Source organism: Thermobia domestica, unplaced genomic scaffold (assembly GCF_964235325.1).
Source record: "Thermobia domestica unplaced genomic scaffold, izTheDome1.hap1.1 HAP1_SCAFFOLD_1379, whole genome shotgun sequence".
Classification (NCBI taxonomy): domain Eukaryota; kingdom Metazoa; phylum Arthropoda; class Insecta; order Zygentoma; family Lepismatidae; genus Thermobia; species Thermobia domestica.
In genome coordinates this window covers 1-23,979 of record NW_027657089.1, presented here as the reverse complement: position 1 = coordinate 23,979, position 23,979 = coordinate 1, and the positions used below count along the sequence as shown (strand labels likewise).

At 40.2% G+C, this 23,979-nt stretch overlaps 2 non-coding genes across 2 annotated transcripts; both read right to left on the bottom strand.

Annotated features, from left to right (window-relative positions):
• Nucleotides 1–3,605: 3,605 nt before the first annotated feature.
• Nucleotides 3,606–3,724, bottom strand: LOC145677777 (5S ribosomal RNA). Its single transcript, XR_014130000.1, has one exon. It is a non-coding gene; the product is annotated as a 5S ribosomal RNA (ribosomal RNA).
• Nucleotides 3,725–3,901: 177 nt separating this feature from the next.
• Nucleotides 3,902–4,020, bottom strand: LOC145677779 (5S ribosomal RNA). The gene has a single exon (XR_014130002.1). It is a non-coding gene; the product is annotated as a 5S ribosomal RNA (ribosomal RNA).
• Between the last annotated feature and the right edge of the window lie 19,959 nt (nucleotides 4,021–23,979).

Genomic DNA, 23,979 nt, shown 5'->3' with positions numbered 1-23,979 from the left:
TTTGGAGTATTCTAAAGTTAGTGTGACTTCCTATGGGCTTCAATTACGATCGACGACTACACATATACTAATTAATCGAATAGCAGCGAGAATTTCGAATGAAACTAAGCAACTATCTCAGACACTTTTGATGAGTCTGTATATCGAAAACAATTCATTTCAATCGTAAATCTCCTCTATAAAGGGGTTTGTGGCCCTCATAAGGGCCGATTTGTATGAGATATAGGTCTTACATTTATGCCTTCTTCTCAGTTTTCTTGGGCAGAAGTACAGCTTGAATGTTGGGCAAAACACCACCCTGAGCGATTGTAACTCCAGACAACAACTTGTTTAATTCCTCGTCGTTACGGATAGCTAACTGCAGATGACGTGGAATAATCCTAGTCTTCTTGTTGTCACGAGCAGCGTTGCCTGCCAACTCAAGAACTTCAGCTGCCAGGTATTCCATGACTGCAGCCAAATACACGGGAGCGCCAGCACCAACTCGTTCGGCATAGTTACCCTTTCGCAAAAGACGATGGATTCTGCCTACTGGGAATTGAAGGCCAGCCCTGCTGGAGCGGGACTTGCTCTTTCCCTTGACTTTTCCACCTTTGCCGCGACCAGACATTGTTCAATATTCTTTCGTAATAAGATGAGAGGAAAAATTGCGGCCTCCCATGAATCAAGTCAGTTTTGTTACTACTTCAAGCGTGCACCCGAGTGCATCAAATGAAAAGCAAGGCAGTTGGCGCGAATTGAAACACGTACTGTAATTTAAATGAAGTCGATAAATCGGCGGACACAATGGACGTGTATTCCTTCGCTCTCCAATGTCGAATCAAGCTGATCCTATACAAGAACTCCGTGAGCGCCAAGCTGCGATTATTCAAGACTTGCGAAACCAACAACAAGATGTATTAGAGAGAAACAAATCGCTTCTCTTTACTATATACAAACTTACATCTGGGAATCCACAGTGTAGTGAATGTCCGGACTGCAGTAAACCCAGGCAAATCCCTGGCCCTTGTGAAATTCATATAGACGTTCTCCCAGTTGAACTTCGTAAAGACTATCATCGGACTCAGGCGGACATTTTCGGTCTGTCTCTACAATTGAAGCAACTAACGAATCAAGAATTTGACTATAATCTCTTCACTACCTTTCTACGGACTTTGAATACTGAAGATTCTGGACTCCCAGCAACTGCAACAAATTCCCCTCCGGGGGATCGTCTCTTTAAAAAGCCTAAAAGAACTGTGAAACCACGACCAGTGTTACCCACCACACTTCCTACTAATAATAGTTACTCTCCATTAACAACGCCTGAGCCCCCCCCCCAAGATTCAGGTGCTGAAAACATGGATATTTCTACTCAGGATACTACAAGTGAGAAAACAAAGACCAACCATAACTCCAATTCACAGCGCACTATCAAGTCTCTCACCATCTATGACTACCCTCAAGACAAAGGATATAGACTCACCCATGGTGCAAGTTCCGTCTGTAAGGAAATCCCATATTGTGCAGTGTATTCAGATAGAGTGAAATTCCAATGCAACAATCAAGAAGATTATCAGGCACTAATCAAGTTTTGTAAGGAATTTAAGCTACAATATGCGTTAGATCTAGTGAGGAAAGAAAAAGTTCTCAAAGTAGTAATCCGTCAACTGCCCATTGACGCCTCAGTGGAAAATATCAAGCAAGACCTGGAGAACCGTGGTTACCCCACTCTTTCAGTACATCAACTCAAAGGTCGAGGTGGAACCCCCTTTCCCCTCTACCTAGTAACTCTAGTCAAGACACCAACTTCGAATAGTATTTTTGAACTTCAATATTTGGAGTTTTATAAAATAAAAATCGAACCGTTCCGAGCTAGACCTTATATTCAGTGCTACAGATGCCAAAGGCTTGGGCATACCCAATCTTCTTGTTATGCAACTCCACGCTGTGTCAAGTGTGCTGGTGAACATATGACTTATCAATGTACAAGAAAAACTCAAGATGAAGCAGTAAAGTGTCCGAACTGTGGTGGTGGTCACCCCGCCAATTACCCAAGATGTCCAACAATTCATCGTGTTCTATCAAGAAGATCATCTCAAAATAAAGTACCGAAACCTCAGGACTTCCCCCCTCTTCAGAAGGGAACCCCACCTGAATCTACACCCAAGAAGCATCCACAATCTTCCTATGCAGAGAAAGCAAGCTCTTCATCCAAGAATTCACAAACTACATCACCCCCGCCTACTGAAGAATCAGCTGTTAGTTGGCACGACCTATTACAATTATTTCAAGATCTCCAGTTACCAAAACTTCTACAAGCAGTGCAGGAAAGATTTAGTGATATTAAATCAGCTCCAGATGTTTTCACAAAGCTAATTATCTTTTGTGAAATTCTTGAGGAACTTCAAGACTGATGGAATAGCAATTAACATACAGGACCAAAACCCTTTTCAGAGCCACTGTACTGGCTAACTTCCATTGGCCCTTCACCAACAGCCAATCACAGGCAGCCCTCTCCTTAAATCAACCAATCTCTTCCTTCCCCAGCTTTTCCTTCACTTTAACAAAACTCTGGATCTTCAATCAAGACTTCAATGAGCCGGCGTCGGTCTCCGGCCATTATCAGTTCTACGTTGTGCATCTACTCACTTCAAAATCTACTTCAAATGCGAGGCAGGGGACTTCCACTAGTCCCGGAACTCAACCACTCAATCAACCCGTCAATTATAACTTGGCAAACTTGGCGGACACATCTAATTTTGCTGAACGAGTGAGTCATCATGCCACCAAAAACTAGCGGAAAGGCTGCAAAGAAGGCTGGTAAAGCCCAAAAGAATATCTCCAAGGGAGATAAGAAGAAGAAGAGGAGGAGGAAGGAGAGCTATGCCATTTACATCTACAAAGTTTTGAAGCAAGTGCATCCTGACACTGGCATATCTAGCAAAGCTATGAGTATCATGAACAGCTTTGTTAATGACATCTTCGAGCGTATTGCTGCTGAAGCTTCTCGTTTGGCCCATTACAATAAGCGGTCAACTATCACCAGCCGGGAAATCCAAACAGCTGTGCGCCTTCTTTTGCCTGGTGAACTTGCCAAGCACGCTGTAAGTGAGGGTACGAAGGCTGTTACCAAGTACACAAGCTCTAAGTAAAAATCTTCTTCAAGATTTTTCATTTCAAACGGTCCTTGTCAGGACCAACACATTATTCGAAAGAGTTAAATCACGAAATTTGCTTCATTCTGTTATGTAGAAACACGTTGAAATCCAATTTCTATATGCTGTTAGTAAAAAAGTAAAGCACATAGCGGAGATGTGTCGTGCTTGTATACGAAAGGCATTTACTCGCCGGAGATCTACACTTAGTCATAATAATTTACTTTTAAAAAGTGGTAATACATTCCGTGTTAAGTATAGTAGTAGGTGCACACGGATCGGAAATCAGGTTATTTTAATGTGCCGTGCAAATAAACAGGCTGTTAGTGTAAGAAATAGTGGGTATAACGCTTAGAATATCGATTAATCGCTATGAAATAATGTTGATAAATTATCTCTTGAAAGTACTATAAAATTAATGTTTCTAGTATTTTCGTACTTGAAGGATAATGAAATTTGAAAAAGAGATGCCAACAGCACCTGGTGTTCCCAGGCGGTCACCCATCCAAGTACTGACCAGGCCCGATGCTGCTTGACTTCGGTGATCGGACGAGAACCGGTATATTCAGCATGGTATGGCCGTTGGCGAATGCATATGGCTTCGAGTGAGTTATTGTAGCTACGTAGGTTTGTCGGTGAATACTCAAAAAGACCAGCGCGTGGAAAGCGTTGCTAATTGTTTTAAGTAATGCATGATTACGAAATTATCGTGGTGAACGATGTGAGAATATTCGTCTTTGTGAAAAACAAAATTAGAAAAAGTATACCAACAGCACCTGGTGTTCCCAGGCGGTCACCCATCCAAGTACTGACCAGGCCCGATGCTGCTTGACTTCGGTGATCGGACGAGAACCGGTATATTCAGCATGGTATGGCCGTTGGCAACTACCTTTTCTTCAATGTCCTGTTAAGGAAGTATGTTTTAAGTAAGAATTGACATTATTAACTATAAAGGCAAGCATATTAACGTCGTTAACATTACTTGGAATATACTAATATTCGAATAAATATTTGAATGTTCGAATGATGAGTGATTCGGATGTTCATAGTGCCACTGTGTCCTATCGAGTTTACTATCACGAACCACGTATGAAATTGTATATAAATAAATAAAAATAAATCCTTTATTAAGTATTGATTACAGGAAAAAGGCAAACTTACATTCTTTAATGTACACAATGAAATGTATGAAAGATATTTTTAAGATATGTTTCACTTACCCTTTATAACGCAAGGTAGTTTTCAGTGTAGCATTCTCTTCAGCTGCGAGATAACGTAAGGCAGATGATCATTCAGTCGTGAAGCACTAAAATGTAATATACATTTTAACTATTATCGATAAGAATTATTTACTGCAGGGATGCAAATAAAGTGAGGCAAATTAGTAAATAAAAACCGATACTGTAACTGATAATATAATTAGTTGTATCTGTATTAGTTGTATATACAGTAATCGCACGATTATCCGCGGAGTTGGATGTTGGCATAATCGCGCATAATCAGCAGTATGAGCAGAAAAGGGAAATGAAATGAAATATTTAGATTTACGTCGCATACTTATACCGGTTACGCTAAAGGAGACGGTGATGATGAGTACTGAATGAAGAAAGTGGGAGGAAACGGGAGAAACCCGAGAAAACCCATGAGCACGGTCTTTATGCACGACAAAGTTCACACGGCACGAGCTGGGATTGAATCAGGGACCCCAAGCACCGGAGGCCAAAAAACGGACAAAAAGTCTTTCGTGCAACTTTCGTTTTCGGTAAAAAGTTTACACATAATTTAGAAAGAGTAGTTTTCTGGTCTTTTTATTTCACAAGTTGGTTCATGTCTATATTTTTTACATGCATAAAAAATTTTTCAACTCCCTTGCTTATTTCCTGTTAAAGACCTCTACCTCTGATTGTATTTTTTGCACATATTCTTATTGTTTTCAGACAACATTTCTAAAAGCGTAATTTATCGTCAGCAAGAAAAGAAAAGGAAAGCCTCGGATAGTGGAATGTGTACTGTATATATATATATATATATATATATATATATATATATATATATACGTATTAGTATATAGTTTTATTTTATACGTCTCCTATTATTACACAATGTGCAGATATTGTCAAAGCGCAAGTAAATATGTATAACTCCCCGTTCTGCACTTAATAACTTGAAAGAAGTTCGGGGAAGGTAGTGTAACAGAAAGTGCAAACAGAAATGAGGGTTTAAAGGCATTTAATATTATTCCGTAGTAGTATGATTTTTTGTAAAAAAAAAATATATATATATATATATATATATATATATATATATATATATCTAAACATACATATTCAATGATATAGTAAGAGGTTAGCAGCACTGATAGAACTGCAGAAAGTACAAAACCGTTAATAAGAAAGAGAGAGAGATGGTGGCCGCTTTTGTGCTTTTCATTGGCTAATTCCGAATTGCGCGCGAATACGTACGAGATTTCTTTCTTTTTCCTCTTCGCAGCCCAGATGTTGCCAATTAGAAGTTTTTAGTACTACATTTGTATGAAAATGTTGCCTTTAAGAAATGTGGTTTGCATACAGAGAAAAGAGCAAAATGAATATTTACCTTAGTGGGCATGAAAAAAGACGAAACATTTTGCAAGATGGACACACGAACTTCCTTAATGCAGGCGTTCAGTACATTATTGTAAAGAAAAAAACACTAAAAAGAATTACTTCAATATCCCTAGCAACATTCAACAATTCATAGAGAAAAATCTTTATTTTGAGAACAATGGAAAACTATGTAATTGTAGATAACTACTAAATTTAATGATTAAGGAAAACGTTTAGGCCCGGCCCTTCAGAAAGAAAGTGCACAGAATATTCTCTCATGGAAGCAATTGCAAAATCAACATTTTGTTTGCAGTTATAATTAGAGGATCTATATACAGGGTGTTCGAAAAAGAATGTATCCTCTTGAAAGAAAATATTCTCTGGGCCCCTAATCCTTTATATACCGAAAGGAAGTTTGTATAGCATTTTTTCTTACCTTCGTTAGAAGAATTGAAAGTGACTACTATCGTGACACGGGAGATATTTAATCGATAGTCGAATTACTCACATACTCGAATGAACACGTCTCTTGTAAGGAGAGGAAAGGCTTCTGTGATCCGCTATCGCAGCTGTGTCATATCTGCAGAGAATGTTAGGACACAAACGTGATCTTTGAGAGCCTCGTGAAAAGAAGTCGCATAGTATCATGTGTGGAGACATCGGGGCCATCTGAAGAACGCTTCATCATTAGGACCAAGGGCGAGTTACGAAACACTCTGGGATATATTTATTAACATAACTTCTCGTCATTCTGCAAGTGTGGTGGAGCTCCATCCTATTGGAAAAGGAAACCTCGGGAGCCCTCTTCATGTGTAGGTATCGTTCACATCTGAAGCATGTGAAGATAGATTACTGTACTATCGTGTACCTAAAATCATTTTCTACGAATACGAACATGTCTACACTGAAGGCAGTGCAGCTCTTTTTCTCTTTTTTTTGGTCATGTATTGTAACGCGGGGCAATGCACACAATAACATGTAATGTTGTGTATCATCATAAAGGGCCAGGGCGATGATTGGATCTTGATGGACGTGGAGAACTGATAGGTGATGTGAGTGGTATTGTGATCTATGGTTGTATGTTTACTGATGAATGCATAAGGAGAGGTGAAGGGGTTGCCTTTTTTTTTATGTCGATCGGGAGGGAAGCGATTGGGAAACTTTTGACTTTGTTTTTCAACCGAATATATTGATTGAATAGGTCGCCGACAATTTTACGGGGCGTCACGTCGTTGCCTTTTTCATGTCGATCGCGAGCGAAGCGAGCGTTTTTTTTTTTTTTTTTTTTTTTTTTTTTTTTTTTTTTACCGACAATATGTATTGAATCGGTTGCCAACACCTTTAGGGGCGCGTCACGTCCTTCTTTCTGTGCTGATCGCGAGCGAAGCGAGCGCGAAATTTTTGACTTTTTTTTTTTTTTTTTTTTTTTTTTTTACCCACAATATTTATTCAATCGGTCGCCAACACTTTTAGGGGTGCGTCACGTCCTCTTTTCTCTGCTGATCGCGAGCGAAGCGAGCGCGAAATTTTGACCTTTTTTTCTCTTTTTAATTCTTTTTTTTCTTTAAGAAAAAATATTGATTTCATAGGTCGCGAACATTTTTACGGGATGCAACATCGTTTATTTGTTTTTCCAACCGTCTTTCTGTCTTGAGCCCCCGCCAAGTTAACTTTATGGTGGACAAAAACTATGTGCGGTGGGTTACCGCGGGGTTCTCCCGTTTCCTCCCACTTTCTTCATTCCACCACCATTTCAATCATTTCTCATAATCAGCGCCTCTTTTAGCCTAAGCGGCATAACGTGGGACGTAAAACAAAGATTTCCTTTAGTTGCTTTCTGTCTTGATTACGAGCGCGAAATTTTTTACTTTTTTTTTCTTTCTTTTGATATTATTCATTTAATAGGACGGCAACACCTTTACGGGCCGCCGCGTCGTCGTTTACACTTCTTCAGCCCATATTCTTTCTGCTTGTTCGTTTTCCGGCATCTTGTTATCACCGCCCGCGGCAATGCCTATGTCTTTCATCGCTTTTTGAAGCAAATCTTTAATAAATATGCACTCTCACATTTGTACTAATATGCATACCACAGTGGATAGACTGTAACTAGGAAAGCAGAAGCCTGCATATCATATTATTTAACAGTTGAAAGTGAACTGTCATTTTAAGTTTGATTTTGATCAGATGAGTGCAGTTCAACTCGTCGACAATTGTGAAGATTCTCGAGGTTAGGGACCATCCATTTTGTGCTTTGTAATGAAAATGGCTGCAGCCAAACTTCTCTGATCTGAATGAAACTTGGCATGATGATACATCTTGACCTGCTCTACAAGTTTATTTAGTATTTTCCGTTGCGCAGGCTTTTGCTTCTCCAGGTTCTCCCATGGAACTGAGAAACGTATTCAGTCGAACTTCTGCGGTAAGTCAGTATATCATCCTGAGAAGTTTGATCGAGATAGCAGAGGTTCGACTATTCGTTTTTCAATTCCATGTGATATTACAACACGGTGAACTAAATTTATATAGAAACACTTTGATTTTGTTTTGTTTTTTGCTAGCATTAAACTGAGAAAATGTTATTCAATAGACAGAGAACACCACTCAAAGAAAAGTACATCATAAGAATATATATATGGTTGCTGTGGTTCTCGGTTTAATTTGCTAGTTAAGAAACTTGCTCTAAATAAGTACATCTTACAGGTGAAAAACTAAGCCAGGCGATAGAATTAAATATAAAGTTATACACTTTTATTTTACGTTTACTAGTGTTGGGTTACTACTGTAAAATAAGTCAGTATATATGAAAGATAACTGTATTAGGTACTATTTTCCACCGGCGGTGTATTCTTGCATAGTGTACTTAATGTTTACAAGCGGGGCGCTACTAGTATGGATGCATGACAAGTGCTATTGAAACTCGAAAACTAACTGGTTTCCACTACCCTTGCTTATACGTATACCCGCGTCGCCTTCGCTCCTGTTCACTTTGGACGCACATTCTTGCTATCGCTCAGGCCCCCAGCTTTCTCCTGTTTTGGCTCCCTTAAATAGTATTCGTGCTTTTTATTGGCCACCTGGCAAAGCACTTGTAATGATTTTACACCAGTAACTCTAAAATACATGTGTATTACTTTATTTAATTCTGTCGTCTGCAGAATTTTTTTTTTTTTCGTACAAATATGCCTTTTCATGCAGAACACTGAATTTTGCCTGTAAATTTTTGAGAATATGCTGTGACGAAACTTGAGCACCGTTCTTCTTTTCTTTCTTATCACGAGTCTTCTTTAGCCTAATGAGCACAATCATCACACGATAACGACTATTCTTTTCATTTAACTTGTAAACAAGTTGAACTAATAATAATAATTGATGTACAAAGGAGAAGTGTCCTACATATTTGAGGTAAAAAATAAAATAAATATACTTCTACTTCATCCGTGTTTACAAAGTTAAATGTTATCGATTTACAAAAAATGGTCACCTATCCACACACTGACCAGGCTCGACACTGCTTGACCATACATATTAAAACATCGGTCCCACTGAATACACAAGTAGTAAGCACATTCACATAAAAATAATTAGGATTACAGTATATAAAATGCGTTAATTAAAATAGCAAATGCCTTACCTTATCACAGGCGATCCAAAGCCACTGCACATCATCTGCTACGCACACTATATTCCTCCAATATTTCACTCACTTCCTATATCACGCAACAGAAAATATTAATAAAATTCACTTAGCAACATTTTCATTTTTAATCAACAATACGTATAACAATTAAGAATAAAATTAATTGTGAGCACATTGTTATAATTAGAATACTGTTTTTATTCGTTTACAAATATGGGATTAATATAGAGCTGGCAGCAACAATATATACAACTCATCCTGTATGTATCGTAAATCCTAACTTGAGAAGACATCTCTGACGCAAACAATGAGACAAGAAATCAAATACTATATCCGACACATTTGGGGTTTATTGAACTTCAATGTTGGAAGATACCACCTTGTCGGTAGTACAAATGTAATATCCTTACAACACGCGGAACTTTTGCCAGGCATATCTAGGAATTTGGGAAGATTAATTGATATCCTTAATGTGCAATGTATGATTATGACGCATTGTTATGTACACGCAGACGGAACCAGGACAATCTATAGATGACATTTGCACTGTGTTTGGACAATTTGTTCGCAGAAAATAACCGTTTTTGTCTATGAATACTTGAGAACATGGAAGGTATGAGATATACATTTTATGCGCAAATATTATAATACAAATCATTGTTAGTTTGGTGGATGCGTGAAAGAAAGAAAAGGAGTAGATTTTTGCAGACGTCCGGATATAAAGCGAGAACTGAGAATACGCATCTATAACATCTATTTTCTTTGTGTTAATGATATCGATGAACTAAACGGGGAAACTAAAATACAACTGTTTGCAGTATAATTCGAAGTATAGTCAAGTGCAGAGGCGTACTCACGGGGTGTCCACCGGGTGCGGACTCCTCGCAAAAGTTCCTAAGTGAACATACATTTGCAGACTTTCTCATTAAATGTAGTTATTAACAGGGAAAATATTGATGTATCATCAATATAAATCTGATCTTACACTTCATCTGTACTCTGTCTGTATCATGTTTTTGTGAAAAAGTAAGTGGAATATTTATCGTGTTTTCGAATGCAGAATAATAGTATATAGACATAGTGGCTTGTAGTATTGGAACCTTGCCCCCCGAAGCTTGGATCCCTTAGAAGAAAAAAAAATGCATGCGCGCCTGGTGAAATGGTTAACGAATTCAGTTCACTCGATGAATCGACAGATAGTAATACACATTTCGACAGATCGACAGCATTCGACAGATACAGACATATGAAAGTAGCACAAGAATTAGGCGAAAGTCCGTGCGTTTCCTCAATTCACGTAGGAAACAACAGAAAATATCAACTACCATAAAATAATCCGTATATATATTTAATTTATTTGGAATAAAATAAATATAGAAACAACCTGTTCATACATAACTACGGTAAGTGCGTTAATTGCTAACGTAAGAACAAATATGAAACAAGGCACAAAATAAAAAAGAAAAATAAAGTTAAAGGGAATAAATATTTAGGCTTGATTGTCATTCGTATTAAGAAGCTGGGTAATAAAATGTTAAAATCTACAGAAAATTATGAAATTAAATCAGGATTTGAAATAAAAGTCTATACATTGGAAGTAGGCCAGGGAGTTTGCAAGGCAGATGTGTGCGACACGCGTTACTTTATAGATTCCCTTCATTGAACTATAGTAAGCAGTACGAAGATGGTACTTTGCGTATAATCACAGGAAGGATTGAAGTTAATTACCATGGTAATATAATTATTTATTGATAAGTATTTCCATGTTAAATTATGAAAATTATAAGCACAAGGAGGGTGAAAAAGTAGTGTGACCGACTTAGCAATGACTGAAACATAAAATAGAAAAGCGAATAAAAACAAATGCCTTTTGAGTTATGTGGAATAAAGTTTCTTCTAGCCAGTAAGGAAGAATAGGATCTGGTGCATTCATTGAATACCTGAAAAAAATCGTTTATCAAAATAGAAGGAAACACACTTATCGTTGTGGCAACTACGAACTTCTGTTTACCTCAGCCCGCCTCAGCAAGTGCTTTCTATCCGGTCCGCGCTCCGTAACCAAACTCAACGCTGCCTGCTAGCGAAAATTGTACACGGATGTTAGATGTTCATAGTGCAACACGCGTGTGTTTCTGTGCGTGAATATCAGCGCCCTTTCCTCGGAAAAATAAACTTTTCCCTTTCAAAAAAAAACATTGCGAACTGCAAATAAACATTAGTGCTCCTAACTGTGACCCATTTGTGTGTGTGAAAGTGTTGTGAAAGTGTTCAGAAGTGCATATTGTAGCTAGATTTGTAGCTAGTGTGTGCATGCTGCATGCTACAATAGCAAGCACTTCTCACAGCCACGCCAAGCTGAGTGTTTTCTTGACCGTTGATTATTTGTAGGAAGTAACGGGCCAAAGCCCTTGTCTTCTTTCTGTGTTGAAACTTGGCGTTGATTTTGAGGTGGTCGTATGTGATTGAAGGAACCGCAACTGTCGCAGGTTCCTTTAGTTGTCCTTCATGTTGTTAAGGCGGTTTTGGCATCTTGTACAGTCGACGGGGTGGGTCTTTGGTTCCGAGGGATGCGATGACTGGATCTGTTGATCTTGAAGCCTTCATCCAGAATTTGGTTGATTGCTGATGACGCAGTTCTTGAAGTAGTGGGATATCGAGGTCCTCATGAATTTGAAGTATTCGGGTGTCCATAGAATGGCCCGTGATGGCCCTGGCGGCTCTGTTTTGTACCACCTGGAGGTGGCGCAGGTGACACTGGTATGTGTGTTCCCATGCTGGATGGGCGTACATTAGGATGGGTAGGATGTACATTCGGTAAACATGTCGTTTTGTTTCTTGGGTGAGTTGAGGGCTCAACAGGATGGGTAGAAGGGATCGGAATCTTTGTGTTGCTTTCTTGGCTGTTGCCTCCAGGTGGGTTCCGAATTTCAAGTGACGGTCCAGCACTACTCCAAGGTATTTCGCCTGTTGTTGGATGGGTATGTTTCTTCCATGCAGGGTGAAGTTGTATTCCCGTGGTGTCCGGTTCCTAGTGAAGTCGACCAGTGCTGTCTTCTCTGTGTTGACTTGAATTTTCCAGTCATTGGTCCACTGTTCCAGCTGTTCGATGTGTCTGCGGAGGTACAGGTGAGCAAATCTGAAGTTATGGTGACTTGCGAAGATGGCAGTATCATCCGCAAAGGTCGCCGTCATGGTTGTTCTGGTGGTGGGAAGATCTGCCGTGTACACATTGTACAGGATCGGGGATAGACAGGATCCTTGTGGCACTCCTGCTCTGATTGTTCTTGGTTCTGTGAGGTTGTTCGCATGGGAGACTCTGAATGTGCGGTTGGTCAGGTAGCTTTTCAGAGTTTTCACTAAGTGTCGTGGTACTCCTACTTGCAGTAGTTTGTGTAGTAGTCCTGCATGCCACACTTTGTCAAACGCTTTGCCTATATCTAGGAAAAGACCGAGAGTGTGGCCTCCTTCGTTGAACTGATAAGTTATTTGTTCAGCTACTCTGACCAGTTGGTGGGTGGTGCTGTGACCAGGCCTGAACCCGAATTGGTGAGGAGGAAGGATGTTGTTTTCCTCGATGTGCTTCATCAGTTTCTGTTGTATCACTCGCTCGACCACTTTGCTTGGATGTGACAGCAGACTGATGGGTCTGTAGCTTTTGGGTTCAGTCCTGGCCGCTCCTGGTTTGAGTATTAAAATTACTCTTGCTTCTTTCCATGCGGCGGGGTAGTATCCTGTTGCTAGAATTGCGTTTGTTAGTCTACATAGTAGAACTATAGCCTTCCTCGGAGCATGTTTGAGTGCCAGTGGTGGAAGCCTGTCTGGTCCCGCTGCTTTGTTTGGATTGATTGTTCGGATGATTTGCTGGATCTTCCGAGGTGTGGTTAGCTCTTGTGCTGGTAGGTGATGCTGTCCAGTTAGTTGCTGCATGCTTTGCTGTGTTGCTTCCAGGATTCCCTCTGGCACTGGAGTGTTGTTCTCCGTGAATGTTTGTTCCAGATGATCTGCGAGAAGGTCAGCTTGCTGTTTCGGTGAATAAATTAGTCCTTGCGGCCCTCGTAGTGGTTGAGTTTTGGGGGGTCCAGGTGTTCTTGACAATGACTTTAGAAGTCTCCAGAAGTCTCTGGATGGCGTTTCAAGCTCCTGAAGTCTGGCGTTCCACTGGTTGAGTCGGAGGCGCTGGAGGCGTTTCTTCACCCTGGTGGTCAGTGAATTCCATAGGGTTTTGAATGCTGGGTGGCGTGTGGCCTGCCATTTCTTCCTGGCCCAGCGCTTTAGGTGGATGAGTGCTGTAGTCCTCAGATCCTCTGGTTTCTGCTCTTCTGGAGGGATGAGTTGGGTAGTTGTTGCCAGTCTATATGCGGTTTGCATTGATGCCGTGAGTGTTGCAAGTGTGGCATCTATCTCGTCCGGTGTGTTGACTGGCAGCCTGGGGTCGATCATTTCTGCAAGATTCCTGGTGTAGTCGTCCCAGTTAGTTTGACGGAGGCGTGGTACTTGATTGGCTGGAACGTGTGTACGCAGCGCTACCGTCATGGTGACTGGGACGTGGTCTGAATGAAGTGCGATAACTGAATTTGGTCCGTCCTTGATTGTAATGTTAGCCGTGAGAGCCATGTCTAACACATCTGGTTCACCTCCATTAGTCGGGAAGTGTGTAGGATCTGGAGGAGCTGTGGCCAGGAAGTCGATGTTTCTCAGTGCTTGGAACAAATCCCGTCCGCCCTGGTTGGATACCCTGGAATTCCAAGCGGGGTGCTTGCAATTCAGGTCCCCGCCTACGAGAACTCGATGTCCTAGTCTTCTTAGCGCTTGCAGGTCCTGGGCTTGGATAGGTGCCAATGGCTTCTTGTACGCCGAGATGAGCTGAAGGGGGCCATCTGGAGAGTGGATGGTTACTGCTGTGGCCTCTATGGTTTGTAACGGTGGCAACTGTAGTGTGTCGTGAGCGATGTGTCTCTTCACCAGAACAGCTGTGCCTCCCTTGCGTCCTTGCCGGTCTGTTCTATACATCACGTAATTGCGAATCTTGAAGGTGTCTGGAGGATGGAGATGAGTTTCACTGAGTAGGGCTATGTCAATCTTTTCTCGAGTGAGAAAATCCGTCAGCTCTAGCCTCTGGTCTCTGACTCCGTTCGCGTTCCAAAACGCGAGTCTCAGGTCTCGGGTTATGGTTGACTTATTCTGTTCCATCATCGAGGATGCTGGCTGCAATTTCAAGGAGAGTTGTGAACTTCGTGACGGGGTCTGTAGCTGTTTTCATTTTCTCTAGTCCTGACTTCAAGGTGTTCATGAATTTCCTGATGTTGAGTCCCTTTAGTAGTTCCATCACTTCCTTGATGGTCGCTGCCAGGGATGGTTCTTGGCTGCAGTCTTGTTGCGCTGGGGTTGGCTGATCTTGGTTGCTTTGTTTTCGTTGTGGCGGATCTTGACGTCTGGTTGGCCCTTCCTCTGGGGTGGTTTCTCTGATGGTCGGTTTCTCTGGTGGGTTCTGTTTGGTTTCCGTTGGCTGAGGTTTGGTGGACTCTTCTTGGCGTGGTCGACTTCTCACTGTCTTGTCTGTGGTGGACGTACTTGGTCTTGTTGTCTTTTGTGGGGTGTCTGCTGTCTCAGAGGTGCTTGTCGGGTCATCTGATGGCGGATTGGGGGCGGTGAATCGTTGGTTCCCCCTCTTCATTTTGGCTTTCTTCAGGTAATCGCAGCCCTGGTAATTTGCAGGGTGGGCTCCCTGGCAGTTAGCACACTTGGCTGGTGTGTCCCTTGATGTTTTGGGGCACTCTCTGTTGTGGTGGGGTCCAGCACACTTGACACAGCGTGGAGTGGCATTGCAGGTCAGCTGGGAATGTCCTGTCCTTTGGCACCTGAAACACTGCAGCATGTCTGTGCCTTTGTACGGTTCTATCTCTACTCTGAAGTGGAGTAGGAAGCGAACCTTATATATGTCAGAGTTGGTGGTTGTTTTTGGGAGAGAGACCAAGAACAGCGGAAAGAGTGGTCTGACTCCCTTCTCGTCTGGTCGGCCTCTGAGTTGAGAGACCGCAGCGGGGGTGTATCCCAGTGCTTCTAAGGCTTTATGTATGTCGTCAGGTGATGTGTCAAGAGGTAGCTTCCTGATTACTACTTTGAGAGGTCTGTTTGATTTTGGTAGCTCCGTGGAGTAGGACGCATTCGTCTGGAGGCAGTAGGCGTCGATTTTCTGGAAGTCCTGCATATTGGCGCAGTGTATTTTTATAAAATCTTTGTTGTGAAAAGCCTCTGGGGGTTCTGTACATGTGGCAGCCAAGGTCTGGACGTATGTACTTCTGTTCTTGATGCCGTATATGTATATGGGTGGTATCTTCTTCGTTGCGAGATTCGGGAGGGGGATTTCTTTGGGGCTTTCTCCCGTTTCTTGGATGATGTCCATCTTCTCGATCTTTTCTGAGATTGTTGTTTCGTCGTCCTCTTCCTCTTCGGCTGCTGCTTCTCTGTCAAGTTTTTGCTGTCGAAGCACCGAGTACTGGTTCCTGAATTGCACTACAGAAGCGATGGTTGCACACAATGACGTTTTTGGTCTGAACGTCTTCTTGGGGGTGATATATCCTGATGTGTCGTCATTTGACGTTCTTGACGGACCTGCTTTCGCGCTGTCAGTTTCAGCTTCACTAGTCTTGTTTGCTTGTTCCACTTGGGGTGGGGTTGGGAGGGGGGGGAAGACCTCCTGACTCGTTGTCTTCGGTGCTGGCTGGTTGTCCTTCGTGGGTTTGTGGGTGGGTAGAGGCTCCATTGGCTCTGGGATAATTCGGGGGGAGGGTGGCACTACTCGTTTCTTTGGCACAGGCCCAATGGGCGTGTACTTCAAGGCTTTATACTTTTTCAAAATGTTCTTACTGTCCTGGATGGGTTTCCGCGTACGTTTAGCCTGTAAAGGCATTTCGATTTCTTTTTGTGGCTCTCGAAAGGGCCAGTCGTAGACACTAGTTTCTCAATGTCTCACTAGGATTGAGCGGGGTGCACTTGTGGTCCTTGTAAGGGCCGAACACTAGTACTATGTACGATGTTCACAGGGTGTCTCTAGTAAAAGCCAGAGATAATGGCTTGTATTGGTGTGGGGAGTTCACTCTGTGGCTCTTGAAAGGGCCAGAGCACTAATTGCAATGTAAAATGCTCACACTGTAACTCTAGTAAGAGCTGGGATCAATATATTATATTGGTATGAGAGTTCACGTATGTGGCTCTTGTAAGGGCCGGAGTTTATGATATTGTGATTTTACTAACACTATGGCTGTTTTTCTGTTCTGTCAGTTCACTGTTTAGCTGGTAAGGTTTTATTATTTTTGTTAACTGGCTGGTAGTTTCCCGTATACGCTGTTGCCAGGAGCTTTTTAGGCTTGCTCCCGGCTGGCCTATTTTTCTTTTTGCCTTTTCCTTCACTTTTATTATGGTGGGGAACTAATTTTCATTTTTAGGCACTCTGAACGCATCGAGTGCTTCCAGAGCACTGTGACGAGGGCTATGATGAGTCTGATATTTATATGAAATGCTCGGGAAAAGCGGCTCCCTGATTGGCTCCCTTGCTTGCGTCTCCCCGACCAATCAGAAGAGCGCTCTCGAGTTGTGTCTTCTCGGGGCCACGCAAGTTCCTGAACAAAACTGATCGTCAGCTTCAATATGGCGCCTTTGGTGCTAGCTGTGCTTTGTTGCTAACTACTCCTAGCTACTGCTAACTAGCACATGCAACATGCACACAGCACTAGCACAGACACTTCCTATTGTTCACTGCACTTATAATGTTCACAAACACTACAATTAATGTTTATTTCTCTATTTGGATAGTTTCTGAGGGGAAAAAGTTTTTATTCCCTCACAAAACCACGTAATTTGTCGGAGCACAAACACACGCGTGTCGCGCACTTCGTCTTCTCATTAATTTTCGCTAGCAGGCAGCGTTGAGTTTGGTTACGGAGCGCGGACCGGATAGAAAGCACTTGCTGAGGCGGGCTGAGGTAAACAGAAGTTCGTAGTTGCCACAACGATAAGTGTGTTTCCTTCTATTTTGATAAACGATTTTTTTCAGGTATTCAATGAATGCACCAGATCCTATTCTTCCTTACTGGCTAGAAGAAACTTTATTCCACATAACTCAAAAGGCATTTGTTTTTATTCGCTTTTCTATTTTATGTTTCAGTCATTGCTAAGTCGGTCACACTACTTTTTCACCCTCCTTGTGCTTATAATTTTCATAATTTAACATGGAAATACTTATCAATAAATAATTATATTACCATGGTAATTAACTTCAATCCTTCCTGTGATTATACGCAAAGTACCATCTTCGTACTGCTTACTATAGTTCAATGAAGGGAATCTATAAAGTAACGCGTGTCGCACACATCTGCCTTGCAAACTCCCTGGCCTACTTCCAATGTATAGACTTTTATTTCAAATCCTGATTTAATTTCATAATTTTCTGTAGATTTTAACATTTTATTACCCAGCTTCTTAATACGAATGACAATCAAGCCTAAATATTTATTCCCTTTAACTTTATTTTTCTTTTTTATTTTGTGCCTTGTTTCATATTTGTTCTTACGTTAGCAATTAACGCACTTACCGTAGTTATGTATGAACAGGTTGTTTCTATATTTATTTTATTCCAAATAAATTAAATATATATACGGATTATTTTATGGTAGTTGATATTTTCTGTTGTTTCCTACGTGAATTGAGGAAACGCACGGACTTTCGCCTAATTCTTGTGCTACTTTCATATGTCTGTATCTGTCGAATGCTGTCGATCTGTCGAAATGTGTATTACTATCTGTCGATTCATCGAGTGAACTGAATTCGTTAACCATTTCACCAGGCGCGCATGCATTTTTTTTTCTTCTAAGGGATCCAAGCTTCGGGGGGCAAGGTTCCAATACTACAAGCCACTATGTCTATATACTATTATTCTGCATTCGAAAACACGATAAATATTCCACTTACTTTTTCACAAAAACATGATACAGACAGAGTACAGATGAAGTGTAAGATCAGATTTATATTGATGATACATCAATATTTTCCCTGTTAATAACTACATTTAATGAGAAAGTCTGCAAATGTATGTTCACTTAGGAACTTTTGCGAGGAGTCCGCACCCGGTGGACACCCCGTGAGTACGCCTCTGCACTTGACTATACTTCGAATTATACTGCAAACAGTTGTATTTTAGTTTCCCCGTTTAGTTCATCGATATCATTAACACAAAGAAAATAGATGTTATAGATGCGTATTCTCAGTTCTCGCTTTATATCCGGACGTCTGCAAAAATCTACTCCTTTTCTTTCTTTCACGCATCCACCAAACTAACAATGATTTGTATTATAATATTTGCGCATAAAATGTATATCTCATACCTTCCATGTTCTCAAGTATTCATAGACAAAAACGGTTATTTTCTGCGAACAAATTGTCCAAACACAGTGCAAATGTCATCTATAGATTGTCCTGGTTCCGTCTGCGTGTACATAACAATGCGTCATAATCATACATTGCACATTAAGGATATCAATTAATCTTCCCAAATTCCTAGATATGCCTGGCAAAAGTTCCGCGTGTTGTAAGGATATTACATTTGTACTACCGACAAGGTGGTATCTTCCAACATTGAAGTTCAATAAACCCCAAATGTGTCGGATATAGTATTTGATTTCTTGTCTCATTGTTTGCGTCAGAGATGTCTTCTCAAGTTAGGATTTACGATACATACAGGATGAGTTGTATATATTGTTGCTGCCAGCTCTATATTAATCCCATATTTGTAAACGAATAAAAACAGTATTCTAATTATAACAATGTGCTCACAATTAATTTTATTCTTAATTGTTATACGTATTGTTGATTAAAAATGAAAATGTTGCTAAGTGAATTTTATTAATATTTTCTGTTGCGTGATATAGGAAGTGAGTGAAATATTGGAGGAATATAGTGTGCGTAGCAGATGATGTGCAGTGGCTTTGGATCGCCTGTGATAAGGTAAGGCATTTGCTATTTTAATTAACGCATTTTATATACTGTAATCCTAATTATTTTTATGTGAATGTGCTTACTACTTGTGTATTCAGTGGGACCGATGTTTTAATATGTATGGTCAAGCAGTGTCGAGCCTGGTCAGTGTGTGGATAGGTGACCATTTTTTGTAAATCGATAACATTTAACTTTGTAAACACGGATGAAGTAGAAGTATATTTATTTTATTTTTTACCTCAAATATGTAGGACACTTCTCCTTTGTACATCAATTATTATTATTAGTTCAACTTGTTTACAAGTTAAATGAAAAGAATAGTCGTTATCGTGTGATGATTGTGCTCATTAGGCTAAAGAAGACTCGTGATAAGAAAGAAAAGAAGAACGGTGCTCAAGTTTCGTCACAGCATATTCTCAAAAATTTACAGGCAAAATTCAGTGTTCTGCATGAAAAGGCATATTTGTACGAAAAAAAAAAAAATTCTGCAGACGACAGAATTAAATAAAGTAATACACATGTATTTTAGAGTTACTGGTGTAAAATCATTACAAGTGCTTTGCCAGGTGGCCAATAAAAAGCACGAATACTATTTAAGGGAGCCAAAACAGGAGAAAGCTGGGGGCCTGAGCGATAGCAAGAATGTGCGTCCAAAGTGAACAGGAGCGAAGGCGACGCGGGTATACGTATAAGCAAGGGTAGTGGAAACCAGTTAGTTTTCGAGTTTCAATAGCACTTGTCATGCATCCATACTAGTAGCGCCCCGCTTGTAAACATTAAGTACACTATGCAAGAATACACCGCCGGTGGAAAATAGTACCTAATACAGTTATCTTTCATATATACTGACTTATTTTACAGTAGTAACCCAACACTAGTAAACGTAAAATAAAAGTGTATAACTTTATATTTAATTCTATCGCCTGGCTTAGTTTTTCACCTGTAAGATGTACTTATTTAGAGCAAGTTTCTTAACTAGCAAATTAAACCGAGAACCACAGCAACCATATATATATTCTTATGATGTACTTTTCTTTGAGTGGTGTTCTCTGTCTATTGAATAACATTTTCTCAGTTTAATGCTAGCAAAAAACAAAACAAAATCAAAGTGTTTCTATATAAATTTAGTTCACCGTGTTGTAATATCACATGGAATTGAAAAACGAATAGTCGAACCTCTGCTATCTCGATCAAACTTCTCAGGATGATATACTGACTTACCGCAGAAGTTCGACTGAATACGTTTCTCAGTTCCATGGGAGAACCTGGAGAAGCAAAAGCCTGCGCAACGGAAAATACTAAATAAACTTGTAGAGCAGGTCAAGATGTATCATCATGCCAAGTTTCATTCAGATCAGAGAAGTTTGGCTGCAGCCATTTTCATTACAAAGCACAAAATGGATGGTCCCTAACCTCGAGAATCTTCACAATTGTCGACGAGTTGAACTGCACTCATCTGATCAAAATCAAACTTAAAATGACAGTTCACTTTCAACTGTTAAATAATATGATATGCAGGCTTCTGCTTTCCTAGTTACAGTCTATCCACTGTGGTATGCATATTAGTACAAATGTGAGAGTGCATATTTATTAAAGATTTGCTTCAAAAAGCGATGAAAGACATAGGCATTGCCGCGGGCGGTGATAACAAGATGCCGGAAAACGAACAAGCAGAAAGAATATGGGCTGAAGAAGTGTAAACGACGACGCGGCGGCCCGTAAAGGTGTTGCCGTCCTATTAAATGAATAATATCAAAAGAAAGAAAAAAAAAGTAAAAAATTTCGCGCTCGTAATCAAGACAGAAAGCAACTAAAGGAAATCTTTGTTTTACGTCCCACGTTATGCCGCTTAGGCTAAAAGAGGCGCTGATTATGAGAAATGATTGAAATGGTGGTGGAATGAAGAAAGTGGGAGGAAACGGGAGAACCCCGCGGTAACCCACCGCACATAGTTTTTGTCCACCATAAAGTTAACTTGGCGGGGGCTCAAGACAGAAAGACGGTTGGAAAAACAAATAAACGATGTTGCATCCCGTAAAAATGTTCGCGACCTATGAAATCAATATTTTTTCTTAAAGAAAAAAAAGAATTAAAAAGAGAAAAAAAGGTCAAAATTTCGCGCTCGCTTCGCTCGCGATCAGCAGAGAAAAGAGGACGTGACGCACCCCTAAAAGTGTTGGCGACCGATTGAATAAATATTGTGGGTAAAAAAAAAAAAAAAAAAAAAAAAAAAGTCAAAAATTTCGCGCTCGCTTCGCTCGCGATCAGCACAGAAAGAAGGACGTGACGCGCCCCTAAAGGTGTTGGCAACCGATTCAATACATATTGTCGGTAAAAAAAAAAAAAAAAAAAAAAAAAAAAAAAAAAAAAACGCTCGCTTCGCTCGCGATCGACATGAAAAAGGCAACGACGTGACGCCCCGTAAAATTGTCGGCGACCTATTCAATCAATATATTCGGTTGAAAAACAAAGTCAAAAGTTTCCCAATCGCTTCCCTCCCGATCGACATAAAAAAAAAGGCAACCCCTTCACCTCTCCTTATGCATTCATCAGTAAACATACAACCATAGATCACAATACCACTCACATCACCTATCAGTTCTCCACGTCCATCAAGATCCAATCATCGCCCTGGCCCTTTATGATGATACACAACATTACATGTTATTGTGTGCATTGCCCCGCGTTACAATACATGACCAAAAAAAAGAGAAAAAGAGCTGCACTGCCTTCAGTGTAGACATGTTCGTATTCGTAGAAAATGATTTTAGGTACACGATAGTACAGTAATCTATCTTCACATGCTTCAGATGTGAACGATACCTACACATGAAGAGGGCTCCCGAGGTTTCCTTTTCCAATAGGATGGAGCTCCACCACACTTGCAGAATGACGAGAAGTTATGTTAATAAATATATCCCAGAGTGTTTCGTAACTCGCCCTTGGTCCTAATGATGAAGCGTTCTTCAGATGGCCCCGATGTCTCCACACATGATACTATGCGACTTCTTTTCACGAGGCTCTCAAAGATCACGTTTGTGTCCTAACATTCTCTGCAGATATGACACAGCTGCGATAGCGGATCACAGAAGCCTTTCCTCTCCTTACAAGAGACGTGTTCATTCGAGTATGTGAGTAATTCGACTATCGATTAAATATCTCCCGTGTCACGATAGTAGTCACTTTCAATTCTTCTAACGAAGGTAAGAAAAAATGCTATACAAACTTCCTTTCGGTATATAAAGGATTAGGGGCCCAGAGAATATTTTCTTTCAAGAGGATACATTCTTTTTCGAACACCCTGTATATAGATCCTCTAATTATAACTGCAAACAAAATGTTGATTTTGCAATTGCTTCCATGAGAGAATATTCTGTGCACTTTCTTTCTGAAGGGCCGGGCCTAAACGTTTTCCTTAATCATTAAATTTAGTAGTTATCTACAATTACATAGTTTTCCATTGTTCTCAAAATAAAGATTTTTCTCTATGAATTGTTGAATGTTGCTAGGGATATTGAAGTAATTCTTTTTAGTGTTTTTTTCTTTACAATAATGTACTGAACGCCTGCATTAAGGAAGTTCGTGTGTCCATCTTGCAAAATGTTTCGTCTTTTTTCATGCCCACTAAGGTAAATATTCATTTTGCTCTTTTCTCTGTATGCAAACCACATTTCTTAAAGGCAACATTTTCATACAAATGTAGTACTAAAAACTTCTAATTGGCAACATCTGGGCTGCGAAGAGGAAAAAGAAAGAAATCTCGTACGTATTCGCGCGCAATTCGGAATTAGCCAATGAAAAGCACAAAAGCGGCCACCATCTCTCTCTCTTTCTTATTAACGGTTTTGTACTTTCTGCAGTTCTATCAGTGCTGCTAACCTCTTACTATATCATTGAATATGTATGTTTAGATATATATATATATATATATATATATATATATATTTTTTTTTTTACAAAAAATCATACTACTACGGAATAATATTAAATGCCTTTAAACCCTCATTTCTGTTTGCACTTTCTGTTACACTACCTTCCCCGAACTTCTTTCAAGTTATTAAGTGCAGAACGGGGAGTTATACATATTTACTTGCGCTTTGACAATATCTGCACATTGTGTAATAATAGGAGACGTATAAAATAAAACTATATACTAATACGTATATATATATATATATATATATATATATATATATATATATATACAGTACACATTCCACTATCCGAGGCTTTCCTTTTCTTTTCTTGCTGACGATAAATTACGCTTTTAGAAATGTTGTCTGAAAACAATAAGAATATGTGCAAAAAATACAATCAGAGGTAGAGGTCTTTAACAGGAAATAAGCAAGGGAGTTGAAAAATTTTTTATGCATGTAAAAAATATAGACATGAACCAACTTGTGAAATAAAAAGACCAGAAAACTACTCTTTCTAAATTATGTGTAAACTTTTTACCGAAAACGAAAGTTGCACGAAAGACTTTTTGTCCGTTTTTTGGCCTCCGGTGCTTGGGGTCCCTGATTCAATCCCAGCTCGTGCCGTGTGAACTTTGTCGTGCATAAAGACCGTGCTCATGGGTTTTCTCGGGTTTCTCCCGTTTCCTCCCACTTTCTTCATTCAGTACTCATCA